The 17,381-nt window shown below is 35.1% G+C and overlaps 1 protein-coding gene across 1 annotated transcript in view; it reads right to left on the reverse strand.

The window, feature by feature from the left end:
* LOC111060177 overlaps nucleotides 1-17,381 on the reverse strand; it is a 75,555-nt gene that overhangs the window by 54,894 nt on the left and 3,280 nt on the right. The window lies entirely within an intron of this gene.

The raw sequence follows: 17,381 nt of genomic DNA on the forward strand, positions 1-17,381 counted from the left end.
TTATATTGCTCAGTTGTCTAATTTGGTGAAATTTGTAGATAAGGAATTTTAGTTTGGAACACATGTTATTAATTTGATTATCCCACCTTAAGTGTGGATCCAACAAGATACCCAGGTACTTAACTTTTTTTCTTTTTGAATTTTCTGACAAGAACAGCAGCTAAGAAGTCTATGGTCGTTACAGTTTAATCGATGGATTTTTATACTGTCTATTGTTCGTGGTTGAGTAAGGGAATTGGGTGAAAATAACATGAAGACGCTTTTAGTTGTGTTGAGGGTTAATATGTGTTGATTAAGCCAAGAGAACGCCAGTCCACTTTCCGCTGCAATTTTTACATCATCCCATGAGTTTTCAGTGAAAGTTAGAGCAGTGTCGTCTGCAAATGATATTATATCACAATTTCTTATATTTAATTTAAGGAGATCATTGATATAGATTAAGAACAAAATGGGAGATAGGACAGTACCTTGCGGCAGACCAAAATCAGTGAGTTTCATATTGCTTGTGTTGAGTATCTGAGATCGATTTGACAGGTAACTCTTGAATAATATTAGTGGTATACCCCTAATCCCCAGGTGTTCCATTTTTTCCAGAAGTCGTTTTTGAGCGATAGTGTCAAATGCCTTGGCTAAATCCAAGAATACTGTCAACGTTTTTTTCTTATTATTAAAGTTTTTTGTTATAATTTGTAATAATCTGGTGATTGCATCCTCTGTAGATTTACCGGGCTGGAATCCATACTGGTTTTCATTAATAATGTTGAATTTATTCAGATAGCCTAATAATCTTTTTTTAATTATCTTCTCCATTACTTTGGCTAAATTATTCATCAGACTAATAGGACGGTAGTTGGTAGGGTTGGACGGATCACCTGATTTATGGATAGGAACAATTTTGGCAACTTTGAACTGTCTTGGAAAATGACCCACCTCGAAACATTAGTTGATGATACGTTTGAGAGGTTTTGTAATTGAGGGAGCAATCTTCTTTAGACAAGTAGCTGTTAGATTGTCCACTCCAGGAGCAGAATTACCTTTGAGAGAATTTATTGTGGCCAAAATTTCCTCATCATCTGTATAAGCCAAAAAGAAGGAACTATACGATGGAATTGTAGTATCAACAAATGTATGTTGTATAGGGCTATCATTAATTAGTTTATTGGCATACAACTCACCTACATGTGCAAAATGGTGATTAAGAACATCGGACTCAATCTTAGGCGTACCAATCTCTCTTTTAGTGTTGAGTAAATCATTTATACACTCCCATATTTTTTTTTGAGTATTCATTCCCTGATTCACGAAGAAAAGAGCTAAAAATGTACTGGACCAAATACGTGCAAATATGGCAGGTATATTCAGTCACAGTATACATACAGTATGGAAACTTGGCTAGTACCCTGGCGCAAAAATCCTCCATCTTGTTAGGAAGCGCCGCATTGTAATAGTATTGACGTTAGGTTCGGATCACTTTAATGATCCGGATCAATTGATCTCGTTCACTGCCACGAGCCAATCGGAAGACCAGGACTGGAACTTCCCAAGGTCACGTGACGTGTCTAGTACTTGCGCCATGTAAAGAGCATTGGTTAGATAGGCGTTTCATTGACACTTTCCATTCTGTACCTATTTTGTGGTTCAGTTGCTGGCCTACTATAGGAGCACTAAGAAACGATTCGAAAAGAATTCAAAGAAATGCTCATAATCACCGGTTTTCAGTGTTTTTCCTACTTTTTCCAGGATTTTCATGCTTTTCCTCAGCTATTCCGAAAGCTAATGAATATAAAATGTTAAAATTTGGTAATAAACCTAAAATCATTGCAGTCTCGCAGGTTTTTGCATTGTCATCACGCAGTTCTCCATTGCGTTTTCAGTGCGTCCTTCTCTTTTCATGAAGTGAATTGAAACTTCAGAAGATAATGCCTCAAGTTTCAAAAAATCTAAAGCAGATTCAATAATAATATTCTCATCACTGTCACCTTGGTTTCAACACGAAACTGCAGTACTGTATAAGAGTCCAATAAATGTGGATGTGATAGGAATAGAACTGTGTTTCTTCAATATTATGGAAAAATTATTCAAAATTGATATTGAATATCAAAAATTCTATGAATGATCTATTCTTGTGAAACTGGAGATTCCACTCTCGAAACTAACACATTCATAACAATAATTATTATTGAACGAAAATCCAAAGTAAATGCTGTAATTCACCCCGAAGACTCTTGCTACTGCAAATATTGACAACAGGGTAAACAGCTTGATGGAAAAAATAATAATTATTAATTCATTAGCATTTGAATAATTTCAACATCTCAGTAATTTCAATAATATGAGGATAAGCATAAAAAATATTGAATAATACATGATATAGTAGAGAGTCTAAAGCGCTGCAAACCGGTGTGTATTTTCGAGAGAGAGAAAAAATTAACAGAAAAATATGATTCCAGGCGATCGGTTTGGACAGCAACGGTCTTTTTATAATTTTTCTCATAATTATAATTCAGTTAATGATACTCAAAAATACATCAAAAACTATTCAAAAAAGAGAGCGACCGGTGTGTGTTTTCGAGAGAGAGAGAGAGGAGAGGAGGTGAGACGAGAGAGAGAGAGTGAGTCAGTGAGAAGACATGTGTGAGAAACGCGCTTGGCTTAGGAAGCAACGGTCTAAATTCAATTTTCAATAGATTTCAGTTGATTATAATACAACAATACATCAAGAACTATTTAAAAAAAGAGAGCGAACCGGTGTGTGTTTGCGAGGACGGATTGATTGATGGATTGATTGATTGATTGAGTACTTTATATTTATGTAGATTCCAATATATACTGGCTTATAACTTATATAAATAGCTTACAATACAGCAAAAGTATGGATGAATTACAAAAATATAAATTAAAAACAAAAGTATTGAGTGTTATATATATGAAAAAAAAACAATTTTTAATAAAGATAGATAAAATGATAATATGTGTTATGCATTGTCTACATAAATTGGCGGAGCTTTGGACATATCAATGTCCATTCTTCGGAAAGAATATTAAAAATATCCTCCCCACTAACTCTCTACCAAAACGTTAATTTCGTTATTTAAACTAAGGATTTATTTATTAATGGAAATATTGTAAAAGTTTTAATCAATATGAATATTAAAGAGAAAAAAAACAGAAAATTGATAGAGTAAAATAATTATATAGGTAGATAAGATCAAATAATTGATTAATAAAATGAAGTAGGCTGAAAGTAGATCAGGGTTATCAACTTTCAGTAATATACAGCATTATGCAGTGGATAATTGAAATAACATGAGTTTATATAATATATATATATATACAATTCGTTCTATAACATGGTTTAAAGGTTTGTATTTGTGGGATGGGTGGGGGATGGATGTCATGTGATCGTTCTAGGGCCGGACAGTTTCAGTCATTTGTTCCAAAAGATGTTTTTTTAAAGTTAGGATGAAGCTCGCTCGGCTCTCGATGGACCTGATAGAAACAGGAAGTGCATTCCATGCACGACAGGCACTGACTAAGAAGGATTTTGTGAAAATAGTAGTTCGATGATTGGGTATCCTTAAAGTACTTTCTCCGGTTCTAGTATGTGAAGCATCTATCCTCCTACCTTCAGAGACAAATTTGAAATCATCTTTAAAATAGTTCGGATTACCGTATATCAAGATATCTCTAACAAGCTTGACTATTCGAAAAAGCCTCTGATCGGGAAGCTTTAATGTTGAACTAGCAATGTGGGCTGGGGTGATATGATCATGGCGTTGGAGAGAGTAGACGAAACGTAGACAATAATTTTGGCAACGCTGTAGTTTATCATTCAGAGTGACTTGCATATCGTTAAGAACAGAATTACAATACATTAAATGTGGGAAGATGAGAGATTGAACCAATAATAATTTAATGTTTCTAGGGAGGATATCGTGCATTTTCTTCAATGCATGCATGGCTGAGAATACCTTTTTACAAGTTTTGTTCACTTGTTCTGACCAGTCAAGAGTATTATTCATAATAATGCCTAAATTTTTAACTGAGCTACAGTAAGGAATGTCATTACCGTCTACACTAATTTTGTGAATCGATTCAAGGTCAATATTGTTTATAAGACGAGAATATCCAATTATAATGGGTTGTGTTTTGATGGGATTAAGCTTAAGGCCATTTTTCTTTGTCCATTCCACTATCGAATTGATATCCTGATTCATTATTCCAACTGTTTCATTAATTTTTGTTATGGGACAGCTTAAATAGATTTGAAGGTCGTCTGCATAAGTATGGAAACTGGAGAATTTGATAATGGAAGAAAGGTCATTAGCATACAAAGTGAAGAGGAGAGGGCCTAAAATTGAACCTTGTGCATAACGTTTTTCCAAGTTGACTTTTTGTCACCGACAGATACACATTGTTTCCTACCTAATAGATAGGATTTAAACCAAACTAACGAGTTGTGACTGAAACCAAGAATAGCCAACTTATTCAGAAGGACTGTATGATCAACAGTATCGAATGCTTTAGAAAAATCAAATAGGGTGAGGATGGTGCATTTTCTTTGGTCCATAGCTAACCTTATATCATCAGTGACACGAAGCAGAGCTGTCTCAGTTGAATGGAATTTTCTAAAGCCTGATTGAAAGTTATGAAGCTTACTATTGTTGTCTAGAAATTTTACAACTTGAGCATGAATGAGTCTTTCTAGCACTTTGGACAATGCAGGTAAAATACTGATTGGTCTAAAATCCTCAACTTTATTGGGTGATGGAACTTTATTTAGAGGGCGAACCAGAGCAAACTTCCAGTTTTCAGGGAAAATGCCTTCTTCAAGTGACTTGTTGAAAATGTATGTAATGGTTGGTAAAACAGCAAATAACATCTTCTTGATAAATTTAATAGGAATTTTGTCTACACCCATAGCATTACTATGAATACGTTGAATTGCTCTGAAAGTGTCTTCTTCTGAGATTGGATGGAAATGAAATTGATCAGTGATTGGTAAATCTAAGTTTGTAACCTGCTCTTCAAGATCATCAATGTGATTAGCAATGACAACTTCGTCGCGTTGGTTAGAGTGTGAAACGAAATGGTCATTTATATTATTCAATGGTAAGTCAATTTGTGGATTCGATTTCTCTTTTGCAAGCCCGAATTCTTTTATTCCCTGCCAAAGTGATTTAGAGTCTTGTCTATTGTTTGTCATAAACGAATTCAAGTACCTAATCTTTGAGTTCCGTAATTCCTGTTTAACCCTATTTCTAAGGCTCCTATACTCTATCAAACTGTCCAAGTCAAATGTCTTTTTAAATTTTCTATGTGCTTTGTCTCTACGTCCCATCATCTTAAGTATGTCTTCAGTCATCCACGGTACTCGTCGTTTTCTATTAATCCTCCTTGTCACATAAGGTGCATGTTTGTCATACAAAGTCAAAGTCCAATTCTCGAAAGTCTTGACCATGTCATCAACTGAGGGTAATGCTTCAATTTGATGCCATGGAGTCTGAGCCACATCAGTCAGGAAGGCGGCTTCATCAAAGTTTTTGAAGTCTCTATAAGTGATAATTTTCTGTTCTGGCTTGGGTATCTTATGGGAAAGTACACAGTAGATCAAATCATGTCTAGAAATAGCTGGGACTGAGATTTGGCCTGCTTGAACAACCTCATTGGGATCACTAACAATGAGAAGGTCAATGAGTGTGTCTGATTCATTAGTATGATGAGTTGGATCGAGAGGTAAAATAGTCATGTTTAGGCATTGGAAAATTGTAGTCAGTTGAAAGTAGTCAAAGTTACGATTTGTCATGTTCAAGTCGGTGTTCATATCCCCCATAACTAGTATACGGTTATAACAAGGCATAAGAGAAAGCAAGGCACTTTCGAAATCTGTGAAATGACCTATTTTTGGTGGGCGATAACAGATACCAACGAGTAATTTATCAGTACTAGATAAGGATAATTCAAGTAGCATAAACTCTGGTCTGGAACAATACTCTTGTTTAGATGTGATTAAAACTTTTGTTTTGATACCTTCTTTCACATAAATTGCTACACCCCCACAAGCTTTATTTAATCTATCATTCCGGAAAAGATTATATCCAGGCAATGCAACAAAATTGATGAAATACTAGGCTTCAAAAATGATTCGGAAATTCCGATTATATTGAAGTCCTGAAAACGGAAGATTGCTCTGAGTTCATCAATGTGGCAACTGAGGGATTGTACGTTAAGGTGAGCAGCCTTGAAAAGTTTTTTGAAAGAGTGGAGCTTATTTGCTAGAAACATACCTGCGTCATTATTACTATTATTGAAATAATCATACCTACTTGAGGGCGAGCGAGCTGACGTGTCAGTGAGAGGCATCATGGAAGCAGCAGACCAATCGTGAACCGACCTCAGAACAACACATGACGGGGAAAATGGGGATGAAACTGATAAAACTTAACCTAAATGAAAAAGTCTCTTGATTCGAGTGCATTCAGCATGCCTTGACAGTTCGGCTCCCTTCACTATTTAAAGCACTAGTTCAAAACAAAATTCACTAAACACAATAAGATGTAGATGTGTGGAGTTCCGGTGATGAATAATCCTAATGGTGAATAAGACGAAGATTGAGGAAGAGCTGGTAGTGGGAGATCTGGTCCAAGTGGAGATAGAGCGAGTAGGTATCCAGTAGTGGAAGAATCGGGTCCAAGTGGAGGTAAGCGAGAAGGAATCCAGTAGTGGAAGATCGAGTCCAAGTGGAGACAGAGAGAGATGGAATCCAGTGGTGGAAAATCGAGTCCAAGTGGAGATAGAGAGAGATGGAATCCAGTAGTGGAAGATCGTGTTCATGGTGGAGATAGAGCGAAATGGGATCCAGTAAAAACTGAAAAAGAGAAGAAAAAGCCAGCAGAAAAACGAAAAATCTTTGAAGAAAGTTATCAATGAGAAAAGATACATAATACAACTCGCACCTTGGGAGGAAGACTGCTCCAACTCGAAAATTGTCAATTTTGATCTTGTGTATTTTAGTTGGTTTCTATGCACTTTATTCGGTGGAAGACTGTTCCAAGTCAAAACTCGTTCCAATTATTCTATAATATATCACAGAAGTTCAGTATTCCTATTTGAACACCAATGCAATCATTTACAGGAAGACTAAGCCATATTATGAATGAAAACATAAATACAGGCCACTTTTAAGAAGTAATAAGTGAACTAAAACAGTTGGAATCAGAGAATTGAGCAGAAAATTCTAAGAGCAGAAAATCAAGTTTGAATACCTATGAAAATTTTAAAACTGCTCTCCTGAATAAACGACTTTTTTGAGCTGGAACAGTCCTCCTCCCGAGGCGCGAACCGATAATGAATAATATCCCCATAAATTGAAGAGGAATAGTATGATTCAATGTGGGAAAGAATCGAATATTATATGGATAAATATATGGATATTATAATATAATATATGGATACTAGTAGAAGGTAATCAGATAGAAAGAGAAAAGGTAGGAAGATAAATAGATATAGAAAGAGAAATAAACATTTGAAATGCTGGAAGCTAGTGAAAAAATCACAGGGAAAATAATGATAACAATGGGGAAGAAAAGAAGAGAAAGAAGGAATGTGCACAAATTGAGAAGAACTTATGAAACTGAACTATAGAATAAGAAATAGAACATCGTATTGTGATCTTGAATTAATCAAGGAGAGAAGAAGAAGAAGAAGAGAAGAAAAGAAGAAGAAGAAAAGAAAAAGAGAAGAGAAGAAGAAGAAGAGAAGAAGACGAAGAAGAGAAGAAGAAGACGAAGAAGAAGAAGAAGAATAGAAAAGAATAATAATCATCATCGCAAACAACAATATTCAAGTAATCATTATAAATATAAGATCAAGAAGAGAAATTAGAAAGAAAAATAAGAAGTAGAGGAGACGATGGAGAAAGTGCTAGATTATTTTAGATGAGTTTTAAATAGGATTGAACGGTGAAGTGTGAAAAATATTATATAGTATTAGAAGTATAATTAACTATTGGGAGTTGCAATAACAATAAAAGTAGTAAATTGAGAACTGTAATATTTTAGTGATGAATGTCTAAGATAACATTAAATGAAACACAGCCCCTATATAAGCATATGAACAGACTACCCACCCCTCCGTTCTATCAATAATTCTTCACACATTTGCTTCTATTGCTCGAGCTGTGGCAACAGTAGGAGATATCATTATGTACACCTTATAGAAGAGATTACTATCTTTACCTATATAGATTACATCCATATCTATAACGTATGTTAATCATCCAATTTATTTGAAATTCAGCATTTCGAAAATTATTAATTATGGAAATAATTTTGGTAAGAGATGTAATAATTATTAGTAAGAATAGAGATAATGATTCTCTAAGTACCCTCTGGAGTATAGTAGTTGATGCATTGAACGTAGTTTTGGGAATTAATATCAAGATAAATTATTAATCAGTATTAACAAATGTGGATCTCCTTAGTTTGAAATAATTGCCTCATACATAATCATAAATAGCAGTGGAAAGATTCATTTATAGAACAGAAAGCCAGCTCATGAAAAATGCCAAGGTATATCTATTGTGAAATGTTTTAATACGAATTTCCTATTTTTGTAGTGAAGGGCACCTTAGTAATCGAATCCTGAAATGATTTAATTTACCTTTATTTTTTGAAGGTCGGTCATCCTCTCGACTGTGTGGACCCTCTTGGATCCTCCCTCGCCGATAGAGATCTTGATCCTCCCGTCCGATGACCAGACATTCCTATGCCCATGACGGTCGGCCGCAGCGTTGAGGATCTTGAGGCGCTCCGCAGTCAGATCCTCGCGAATGGTGACGCCGGAACCCTTCAGCTTCCTCTTAGCGTCGAAGATCATCTTCCTGGTCCGGTAGCTGCAGAGTCGAACTATGATGGGTCGGTCCTTGGGTTTAGCTTGCCCTTGTTGAGGTGGTTGACGCCTTCCAACGCGATGCGAGCGGTTGACATCCGCCAAAGTCACGGGCACGTTCAGCTTCTTGTTAAAGACATCGAGCGCCAGCAGGTCCGTGTCTTCTTTGTCACTCTCCGGGATCCCAAAAATACGTATAGAATGTCGGCGCCCATATTGCTCGAGGTCGTCGACCTTCAGGTGACAAGACACCTCCAGCTCACGAATTCTATCGTGCAGCTGTTTGTTCTCCTCCTTCAATGCCTGAAGTTCCTCGAAAATAGATTTCACAGCCATTGATACAGCACTGTGGACAGACTCTTCGATTTGCTGTCGAATAATGAGGAGGGTCTCTTCGGACAATGCTCCAGAAATAGCTGGCTTCGGAGCATTGACCTCATTCTTCGGTGTGCCTCTATTCGGTCGAACCATCGTGTACCGTTAGGTGGATTTACACTTTTATAGGCGAGAAGGTGAACTGAAGATTTAGGAATGTTTTTTCAAGATAAATAAAAAGAGTGTGAGTTAATCAAAAATATAATTTCACTATTGAATTAAGCTCGAGAAACTGAATAACTAGATGTATAATTTGAAGTGAATTGAACTGTATAACCCTACGAAATATCTGTTAGAAGACGGAGCCGAACTGACACACGTTTACTCACTCGACATAACCTAGAGAGAAGTCCACAGAGAGAGAGAGTGAGAGAGATAGAGAGAGAGAGAGAGAGAGAGAGAGAGAGAGAGAGAGAGAGGAAGATGAAGAGAGTGAGAGAGAGAGAGAGAAAGACAGCGAGAGAGAGAGAGAGGAAGAGAGCGAGAGAGATAGAGAGGGAGAGTGTGAGCAAGACATGTGATGCAACGCGCTTGGTTTAGGCAGCAACGGTCTAATTTCAATTTTATTTTCTTGCCCTTTATCAAGGTAAGGAAAGTATTGCTTTCCAAAAAATTTTAAGGTACCCTATTTCATGTTTTCTATACGTTTTTCAAGGTCCCCTGAGTCCAAAAAATGATTTTTGGGTGTTGGTCTGTGTGTGTGGGTGTGTGTGTGTCTGTGAACAGATAGCTCCATTCCTAATTAACCGATTGACTTGAAATTTTAAACTTGAGGTCCTTATACCATGAGGATCCGACTATAAGAAATTCAATGAAATTCATTTCAAAATGGCGGAAATTGGCTAAAAAACCATATTTTTCACGGCTTTCTCGAAAACAGCTTTAACGATTTTCTTCAAATTTATACCCTAGATAGCTATTCATAAGCCCTATCAACTGACATGAGTCTCATTTCTGGGAAAATTGCAGGAGCTCCGTAATATTCCTGAGAAGAATGAATTTTGTTAAATTTCTATCAAGATTTTCTCAAAAATGACTTGACCGATTTTTTTCAAATTCATACCCTGTATAATTATATCGCTCTATCAACTGGCATTAGTCTCCTCCCTGAGAAATTAACAGGGGGTCCACCCCATCCTTGAGAAATGGACTTTGTAACCTCGTTCTCGTGCATGAGGTCGTGAGAGGTAGAGTAGTTCATAAAAAGGACATATAGTCGAGATATTTCAAATCTGTAGAACAGCTGTTTTGACGACTTTAGAAAAAATTCATCGAATTTCACAATTTACACAAAGGAAAAAGTACTCTGAAAACAATTATATATACACTTATACAGTAGTCTGATCGCAGTTTCAAATATGTTGCCGCCAATCGTCATTATGTTATTCCCCTAAATCATTCTCGTTTAAGAATGAGGCTTACAGTTCAATGAGCAAGGAAAGTTGTGTGAGTGTACCACACCAGATTTTTTTAATAGATTTCAGTTGATTATAATAATCAACAATACATCAGAAACTATTCAAAGAAAGAGAGCGAACCGGTGTGTATTTTCGAGAGCGAGAGAGAGTGGATGAGCAAGACATGTGATGGAACACGCTTGGTTTAGGCAGCAACGGTTTAATTTTCAATTTTTTCAATAGATTTCAGTTGATTATAATAATCAACAATATATCAGAAAGAATTCAAAGAAAGAGAGCGAACCGGTGTGTATTTTAGAGAGAGAGTGACTGAGAGAGGGTGAGCAAGACATGTGATGCAATGCGCGCTCGGTTTAGGCAGCGACGGCGTTATTTATGCCCAAGCGGTGGCTAATTTTAGAACTCGCTTCGCCTCCGTGAGGGGAGGCGACAATTTCAGTAATGGATACTGAGCAGCTCTCTCCGCTTTGACCAGTCGACATTTCGACGACTTGAACAGTCGATTAATCAGAAATGTGTCATCTTGAGAGCCCCCAAATTGAATTTCAACACTTTTGACAGTTGTTCGAAAGTGGGCAGACAACTAGATCCAATAACTCTACTGTCAGTGTTGTTTGAAGGAGATCAACATTGATGTTATCAATAAGGTATGATGACAGTTTGAACGGGATTTCATTGTGGACAGCTCAGTGAGATCTCTTCAATCTGTCAGTATGAGTTGAACGAGATCAGCATAGATGTTTTGTGTAGTTGAGAAGTTGATATTGTGTTAATTATTCATATTGAATGAAAAAGACTAAGAAATTGTCAAAAAACCACTGATTTATTGATAATTAGAAAGACCGGTTTCGGTTATTACACCATTGTCAATCTCTGATAAACGTTTATCTGATATTAGTAATTATTAATTAATCTGATATAAATATAATATAATTAATAATAATTAATATAATTAATTTATAAATATAATTAATTATAGTAAATATATTAATCTGATATTATCTGATATTGATAATTAGAAAGACCGGTTTCGGTTATTACACCATTGTTCAATCTCTGATAAACGTTTATCTGATATTGGTTTATCAGAGATTGACAATGGTGTAATAACCGAAACCGGTCTTTCTAATTATCAATAAATCAGTGGTTTTTTGACAATTTCTCAGTCTTTTTCATTCAATCAGCATAGATGCTATTCGTAAGGAATGCTGAAAGACTAGAGTCTAATAAAATGCCCAGTTGCACAAAAGCCGGTTAAATTTTAACCGTGATCAATTTATCGAGAACTAATCAGAGAAGGCGCTTTTGATAAGACGGCTTCTCTGATTGGTTCTTGTGGAATTAACCACGATTAAAATGTAACCGGCTTTTGTGCAACCGAGCCTGAATCTCACTGAAGTCATTGTGAGGAGACAAGTAGGTGGCTGTATTCACAGAGAAGATTGACCATAGATTCACATAAACGAGAGACGTTGTTCAATACTTTGTGCTGTGATATTGAGAGAGTCAGCATAAGTTGGTTGGATGGAGAGTGTTGATGGTATATTTATATGAAATGTTCAAAGTTTAAAGTGAGACTCACTATACAGAGTGAGTCATATGTATGTGAACCCTTCAATAAATTTGAGACTGTTGTAGATATAATACTGTAACTTTCAGGATAAGTTATTGGTCAAATACTGTACCGTTTGACGTACAACTGAATTTCAACCCCTCAAGGATTTCAACGCCGATGACAAGGACCTTATCCATATCACTATTTATTTATTTATTCATTCATCTTCATTACATACAAAGGCTCACAGGAATCTTAAAAGAGCCTTATTTGAACAAGTAACTGAAAAAACAATCTAACTTATATACAATGCAATGATTGTTGAGATAATGAGATAACTTTTTGTTGGTACTTATGGCAACTGTTCTGTAGTTGCTAAAGTAAAAATATTCATCAATCTAACGAATATTGTTTAAGACAAGCAATTGATCTTCCCAAGTCACTCCAAGACAAACTGAATTTGTGGACCAGTCCATAGTGATACTATAGTGGACCCGTCCAATAGGTATAGTCTACTTTGAACTATCACCGTTCCTTATGAATATAACATTAATGCATTCCATTCAAACCATGTCAAACATTGAAAAGTTTGAACCAGTCTACAGCAAGATTCACATGAAACTGTCACCATTTCTTATGAATAACATCAATGTCCCCTTTCAAACAATGCTGTACACGGAAATCCTACTCAAAACTGTAGACCAGTCTATTATACAGAGTGAGTCATATGTATAGACAAGCCTTCAATAAGTTGGAGACTGTTGTAGATATAATACTGTAACTATCACGATAAGTTATTGGTCAAATATTCTACCGTTTGATATACAACTGAATTTCAACCCCTCTTAAGTGGGTGACTTGGGGTTGTAACTCGAATATTTTAAATGTAAACACCCATTGTGTGGTTATTCATTTTAAAAGCCTTTCCAAAACAAGAAAGATGGCATCAATTGAAATGTTCTATGATACTTGTATCCAAAATGGCGGCTGATTGAAGTTCTAGTTTCAAGGAATAATAATAATAATAATAATAATAATAAAATAATAATAATAATAATAATAATAATAATAATAATAATAAAATAATAATAATAATAATAATAATAGCTTTCATTTGAGCTGAAGGAATTGTTTGTCCGGTTTGTCTGGTAGACAGGGAGTACAGTCCATTGCAGCTGGCACATGGAGTCCAACAGCTAACAGCCAGCACAGTAGAAGAGAGGCTGGAAGCGTGGAAGCAGAAAGAGCTGCATGGAAGATTTGCTGCAGCACTTCATTCTGATTGTGTTGACAGAAAAGAATCAATTGAATGGTTGCAGACTAGTGGAATATTCGGTGAGACTGAAGGTTTCATGTTTGCCATTCAGTACCAGGTAATCAGCACTAGAGCTTACAAAAGATATGTGATGGGACTCACAGTGGATAGTAACTGTCGGCTCTGCAGGAGAGCCATAGAATCGTTACAGCATATTTGTGGTGGCTGCTGGTGGCTATTATTATTATTATTATTATTATTATTATTATTATTATTATTATTTTTATTATTTTATTATATTATTATTATTATTATATTATTATTATTATATTATTATTATTATTATTATTATATTATTATTATTCCTGAAAAACTAAAACTTCAATCAGCCGCCATATTGGATACAAGTATCATAGAACGTTTCAATTGATGCCATCTGTCTTGTTTTGAAAAGACTTTTAAAATGAATAACCACACAATGGGTGTTTACATTCAAAATATTCGAGTTACAACCCCAAGTCACCCACTTAAGAGGGGTTGAAATTCAGTTGTATATCAAACGGTAGAATATTAATTTGACCAATAACTTATGGTGATAGTTACAGTATTATATCTACAACAGTTCCAAAATTTATTGAAGGGTTCCCATACATACGAGTTGTGTTTTTTCTGGCTCTAAATTTTGTCAAATTAGGCAAAAATGTTCCAATTAATAGTGATTTGAGTGTGATATTTTTTGTTTTTATTCTGTTTTTAACCGTCAAAATTAAAAATTCTTAGTTTTCGTTGTTTTTTAGTGAAAATGAACTAAATTTCAGGAAAGTGAAACCATAACCCTATTTCGGACATTTAAAATGTTATCTAAATTATTGATTGATTGATTGATTGACTGAGTACTTTATTTATGTAGATTACAATATATACTGGCTTATACACTTATATACAATAGCTTACAATACAGCAAAATTATAGATGAATTTACATAATATAGACTAAGAAAATAATTATTGAACTGTATATGATATGAAAAAGCAGTTTGTAATATAATAACTATAGATAATAATCATATTGTTATGCATCTACATAAATTGGCGGAGCTTTGGACATATCAATGTCCATTCTTCGGAAAATTTAAGGAGAGAAATAGTACAAGGAGTATCTTTAGTTTTTCTCTCCCAAACAGTGTTAATTTGTGAAAATTATAAATAAATAAAATAAAAAAATACATATGACTCACTCTGTATAACAGACTGGTCCACAGTTTTGAGTAGGTTTCTCTTGTACAGCATTGTTTTTAATGGGGGGCATTGATGTTATTCATAAGAAATGGTGACAGTTTCTTGTGAATCTTGCTGTAGACTGGTTCAAAGTTTTCAATGTTTGACGTGGTTTGAATGGAATTCATGATTTGGATGCTATATTCATAAGGAACGGTGATAGTTATTTTGGTCTAAAATTTTATAAAAATTGTACAAGTGAAATTCTAACCTTATCTTGGACTTTGTCACCTATAAATTTGGAAGAAAAATAGCACAAGGACTATCTTATTATTTTATTTTCCAATGTTATTACATAAGTGTCATTTGCATTGTAAATACATAAATAAATAAATAAATAAATAAATAAAATAGAAATAAAATGATAGTTCAAAGTATCACTATTGGACGGGTCCACTATAGTATCACTATGGACTGGTCCACAAATTCAGTTTGTCTTGGAGTGACTTGGGAAGATCAATTGCTTGTCTTAAACAATATTCGTTAGATTGATGAATATTTTTATTTTAGCAACTACAGAACAGTTGCCATGAGTACCAACAATTCAACAAAGTTATCTCATTATCTAATTAATTATTATAATCTAAGGGCCACTGCTAACAAATATGTAACCTATAACACTAATATTGAATGTATAAGGAGGCAGTTAATTTACATAGGTACTAAAATAATAAACCTCATTCCAAATCACTTTCTTATGGACAATAAGATCAAGGGAAAAATTAAACTGGACATACAGTAATTTCTTCTTCCATTTAGATTATATGACTCGAGATTTCTGCTCAGCATTGTTTTTTCATTTTTCAGTGGACTCGCTTACCTTAATTTTGAGTACCTATTCCTCTGTTTTCTTCCTTCTCCCCATTTCTCCCTTCCCTTTTTTCCTCATTACTTCTCTTCTCTTCTTTGTCTGCCTATTACATGGGAAACCATAGTTGGCTAGGTATCTTCCTCTCTTTTTTTCTCTTCTCCAACACACCCAACCACAAAGCCCATGGTTTTTTATTTGTAACATTTTATTGTGTTTTATTTGTTCCGTAGTTCTTTGTAATTTTGTTTTGTCTTGTTTTGTGTGTTTTTATTTATTTATTACATTTCCAACGGTATACACCAATTTCAAAAGAATACAATCGTAACAAGATCTGCAAAATAGAAAAACTATAGACCCAGCAATAAAACCGCTCTCTTGAAAGCCATAGCAGACACACCAAAGAATTCTATCCCAGCTGCAGCAGCCTCACAGCCCGATTGTTTTTAATAAAATTGAAATTGAAAATTGAAATCTTAACAATCATTGCATTGTATATAAGTTAGATTGTTTTTTCAGTTACTTGTTCAAATAAGGCTCTTTAAAGATTTCTGTGAGCTTTTGTATGTAATGAAGATGAATGAATAAATAAATAAATAAATAGTGATATGGATAAGGTCCTTGTCATCGGCGGGATCCAAACTCAACGACCAGGTAGTGCTAGCAGAAGTTTGTAGCGCTCCTAACACCATTTTTGCTCTTGACGATTAATTTGGTGCAACATATGAATTATGAACAGTATCTTTATTCATTCATTCTTTATTCATTTATACAATAATACCATTCGCTCTTGACGATTAATTTGGAGTGACATGAACAGTATCTTTATTCATTTATACAATAAGTACATTATCAAAATGATAGGGAGAGGAAAAATAAGGTAACCTTGTGCTATTCCTCTCCCAAATCTAGATAATACCATAGAGAAACAATAGCATGAGTAGATATCCCATGGTATCGCCCTATACGTGGATCTACGAGAATCAACCTATTTCGGACTATTTATTATCATACAGAAACAATAGCGTAAGTAGATATCCCATGGTATAGGGCGTTTATGTCGCAACTTTTACTGTTTGTTATCTCAAGCCGATAGTCCACGTAGTTCTTTCCCGTGAAGCTTTATGACGCTAGTAGTCTCTCATATTGTGCCGTTCATACACTCTCTTACCCGGTCAAAACAGTGAAAATCGACAATAAACGATAGTAATCGGCTTGGGATAACAGTAAAAGTTGCGACATAAATGCCCTATACCATGAGATATCTACTTGCGCTATTGTTTCTCTATGATAATACATAGTCCGAAATAGATTGAGTCTCGTAGTTCTCCAATTCACAAAATGATCAGTCCTCAAGTATTTTCACTAAGTAAAAGTAAGAAAGATTATCTCATAATCTTAAGAAATGTTTGTGAAAAAAGGCTTCTTGAAAACAAATTACACTCTAGTTATTACTAGAAAATGTATTAGATATTAAATCAAAGCTGGGTTTTCCTTTGTGCGTAAATACCGTCGTCGACCACGACAGGGAGAGAGTCTCAGATTGGGTAGATTTCAATTTGTCTACATAACCTGAAATATTATGTTCAATTATGTTTTAATGGGGCAAGTTGAGCTTATACTTTTTTATAATTTAAAATGGCAATATGTTGATATTATTAAGGTGCGTACAGATACACGCGCCTCCAACACGCTCCACGCACGCCCGCACTCGCTCCGCAACCGCTCCGCAACCGCTCCTATCATGAACGTTACGGGAGATGTTAGCTCTTCTAGCGTTCCACTCTTGCTCCCCGGTCGATCA

This window comes from Nilaparvata lugens, chromosome 3 (genome assembly GCF_014356525.2).
Source record: "Nilaparvata lugens isolate BPH chromosome 3, ASM1435652v1, whole genome shotgun sequence".
In the NCBI taxonomy this organism is placed as follows: Eukaryota; Metazoa; Arthropoda; class Insecta; order Hemiptera; family Delphacidae; genus Nilaparvata; species Nilaparvata lugens.